The sequence below is a fragment of the Lissotriton vulgaris genome, chromosome 2_1, assembly GCF_964263255.1.
Source record: "Lissotriton vulgaris chromosome 2_1, aLisVul1.2, whole genome shotgun sequence".
NCBI classification, from domain to species: Eukaryota; Metazoa; Chordata; class Amphibia; order Caudata; family Salamandridae; genus Lissotriton; species Lissotriton vulgaris.
In genome coordinates, this window is record NC_141687.1 from 1,427,527,952 (window position 1) to 1,427,532,102 (window position 4,151).

Here is a 4,151-nt window from a genome sequence, read left to right on the forward strand (position 1 = left end):
GCTAACAGCGCCTCAAGGGTGGCGGTGATCCTTAAATACTGAAGCGTGGACGTTGTTCACGCCGGTCGGTGTGTTACGACCTGTGTCATTAACAGTGGATGACAAGGCATTGGAAAGGAATAAAAGACTGTCATTCAGAGACAGCGTGCCTTAAAGTTTAGTGTGGAAATGAGTGGCGCCCTAGGTGATTATATAAAAAATAATCCAGGTATTATGGTGAAAGCGCTAACTCCAAACATAATGTCTAGTCTATTTGGGAACATTATAAAACAATTATAAATGCAAGACTGTCTACTAAAGTATATTGCAGGGAAAGCTGTCTACCAAAACAGCGTGCCTTCTAATACTGATGAATAATGAGTCGCACCCTGTCTAATTTTTAAAACCATACTTAATATGTCATAGTGGTAAAGCTGTATGCAAAAGCAGCGTACATTCTATTTGTGAAAGAAAGGAAGATTGTCTACTGAGGTGTTAGTGGGGTCATCCCAGTATACAGACAATATAAAACAATGTATGCGGATAATACAATATCATGTATGCAAAGCTCTCTACATAGGCAGTGCATATTACAGTGGGAGAAATAACACAATTGTTTGTAAAGTGCAAGTTAACATCATGGAAAACAGTATTAGTGGTGCTAGACACGGCAGCTGGATGAGATTTTGTTAAAAGGGTCATGATAGCACATACTCAAGAAAACCCTTAATATTGTGTTGAGGAACCAGATTTAGAAGTTAGCAAGCTGTCTGATCTTCAAATAGCAATTGCTAAAATAAGCCCTGGTTGGGAGTAAGAATCTAGACTCTGATTTCAACGTGCTATGGGGACGTGCTGGCTAATCCCCATTCAGTGTGGATAATTGTGCATACGTTACATTCATTTCATTGAGGCCATTGTGGACAGAGTTAAAAAGGTCTATCCATTTACATTCACGCACATTCTGAATTGAGGCCAAGTCACCTCCCCTTAAGCCTATTTTAACCACCTCAATAACTAACCACTTTAAGGATTCAGGAGGGTCATCCTGTGTTAGGAAATGTTCAACTAGTAGGGCCCCCGTTACTCTGCACCTGACCCTGCAACAGTGTTGTAGTATACGTGCTTTAACCTTCTGAGTAGTTTGGCCGATATATATTTTGTCGCAAGGGAAGAGGATTGCTTGGATTACATTGACAGAGTTGCAGTTCGTGTGACCTTTGAGTGCAATCGGACAGTTGTTGTATTCAAATTCGAAGAGGACAGATCTAGAGGACACCAGGTTTTTACTCGTTGGGACTCTTTTGTAGCCTGTCCCCAGGGCTCTGACCTATCTATAAATGTGGGATAACAGTAGAGGCTGGGTTTGCCGGTGACCCTAAAAGAGGAAGCCCCTTTGGATTTCTGTGGACCTGGTCTGGCTGAAAGTAACCTGAAAAGGGGTACCTAAGGCTGAAGTTCAATACGCAGGTGGACTCCAAGTGGCCAAGAGGCCATGGGACCTGGGGAGGGAAGGCAGTGTAGGTTTCCTTGCGTATTGCAAGTTGCTGCTGCTGGGAAACTTCAGTCTAAACAGTCCCTGAAACTGTCCATCAAGTGAGAGAGAGTAGTCTAATACAAGTAAGTTTACACAGTTCTAACATAACTCATGTGTAACACCTGTGGACTCAATACCCTGGTAAAGCTCTGACAAGAACGAGCCCACTGTGTGACATTCCCAAGCCATATGCAAGAAAGCGGCATCAGATGTTGCGCATCTCTGACACCGTCCATTCTCCAAGGGCCCGATGTTGTGCAGCTGTGCTTGTGTTCGGTATGATCTGTGTAAAAATTTAACATGCAGAAGACGAAGTCTGTAATTGGGCGATGGAGCACAAGTCTGGGAACTGCAGTATCACTAGTATCACCACTGCTCCATTGAGGATGGGGATCTCATAAAGTAGGGCAGAGGTTTAAAACGCGTGCTGCAAAGAATGTGTATGACACAGATCATCACTAAACTGTATTTTATGTGGATCGCTCAGTAGGTTACTTCTTTTGTCAAAGAGATCCTTTTGTTACTTGGAGTTTATAACTTGCAACCCTAATATAGCACAGTGAGCTATGAACTGTCATCTTAAGGCTGCATGCAAACTGCATGGTATACGTTTGAATGTTTTGTTTTCCCACAGTCTTTCATTATCCTAATGTTGCTAAAAAGGTTTGGTTTCATTTGGGTAGAAAAGCATTCTTATTTGCAAAGCCAACCACTGTGGTATGTTTTAAATCCTGAGTTTGTGATTATCCAGACAGAAACACTCTTAAAATATGATGCCTACTAGTATCGTTTGTGACATGTGACTCCTACGTTTTATAATCCATATTGTCTTCTAGTAGCATTTCCTATAGACGGATTTACACACATATGATTCATACTGTTTGTATAATGTGTGAAAGTGTGATGTAAAGTGCTCTGACACCCTACACTGAGTGGAGTTGTAAAACAAATAAAATGCAAGTGAGAGAGGGGCAATGGATAAATAAGTGGCACTGGTCGAGCGTGGTAGCGAGGAAAGTCGTGGAGAAGGAGAATTTTGGACGGCAGGCACTAACAAAGATTGTCTCACTGGGCGCTACCAGCGCTAAAGTCGGGCCTGTGCTTGAACTAAACAAGCACTTATTTAGGGGTTGCCTGCTGCTTTTATCTTCTGCTTGTTTCATTGCTATCAGGGGTTGATGAGAGATTTCTTCAGAATTGTAATTTGAACTAACCTGACTTATTAAGTCAGTAGGGTTCAGCCCTCCACCCAAACTAAAATCCCAACAGAGGCATATTTTTCTAAAATGCAGTATTACCTCTCAGGGCTGCAACTGCTGTTCTAACATTGCCAGCTATTACTTCACATTTTCCATATACACTTACACCTCTAAGTAGTGGAATGGATGGGTTTTCAAACCATTTCTTTTCTCCATGTTTGTAGGCTACAATGGGAAGAAACATGAATTCTCCCAGTTTACTTTCTATCTGGAGATATCACCAAACCATTTTAATGGTTTTGTCACTATATCCAGCCTGTGTTGACATCACTGTCAGTGATCATTTGCAAATAAACATGTCATGCATTAATTTAGATATTTTCGTCCGGATGTATGACGTTACTCCGCATACTTTTACTCCGCATACCGTTACAACGCGACTTTTACAACGCATACCATTACAACGCATAGCGCTTTGAGGTGCTGGATAGTGGTAAGTATAATTTACTATTCTAACTCCAGTCCCCGTGGACCCTAGGGAAGGTGTTGGATAGTAAATTATACTTATTCCCTATCCTAGAGCGCCCCCCAGCGCAATGCGTTGTAATGGTATGCGGAGTAAAAGTCGCGTTGTAATGGTAGTGCGGAGTAAAAGATGCGTTGTAACGGGTGTATACCTTTTCGTCCCTATACTATCTCTCAGATATCTGACCAAGACAATCAGTGGCTCTGATAGCAGCGTGAACAGCAGTGGACATAGGGGTAACCATTTTGAGTTCCCCTCTTCACGAGGTATGCATCAGATATCATACGGATCATACAGACTCAAGTGACAGGGTCAAAGTATAGCGACAAAATACACATGATGCCCTGTTTCATGCCCAATTTTGCATTGGCACTTGGTGCTATGCCAAGCCCAGCTTATACAATGATTTCTCCAGGTCGATAGCAACAACTGCTGGTGTTTACTCTGGGTGGTCCAATTACCCAGTATCTGAAAGCATGACCTAGTGTCGAGGGACATCCTATGGGCTACCATGAAACTGTTTTGGCTTGGGTCCACAAACACAGGTATTCACCTAAAAATGAGGTCACATATAACTTGCTCAGTATGTTGTGGTCTGTACTGAGCACTGATCTATACAAATTTCCCTGCAAAGGTTTGCAACTAAATTTAAACATTGTGACAAAGTTGGCGTTATGTAGTGCGCTTGGAAGTGTGTCTTGATTTTTAGCCTCTTTTTACACGAAAACTAGCTGTCTAGCCCACGTATGTAAAGTAAACTTCGCGCAGTGAGACATTGATACCTGCCAACTTACCTTTTTCCAGCTTATCTATGAATTCTCTCACTTTTTGCTTCTTTGTTATTGAAGAGCACACCTTCAAGGAAGTTTGATTGACCATAGTCACCTGCTTCTATAAAGTTTAGTACTCA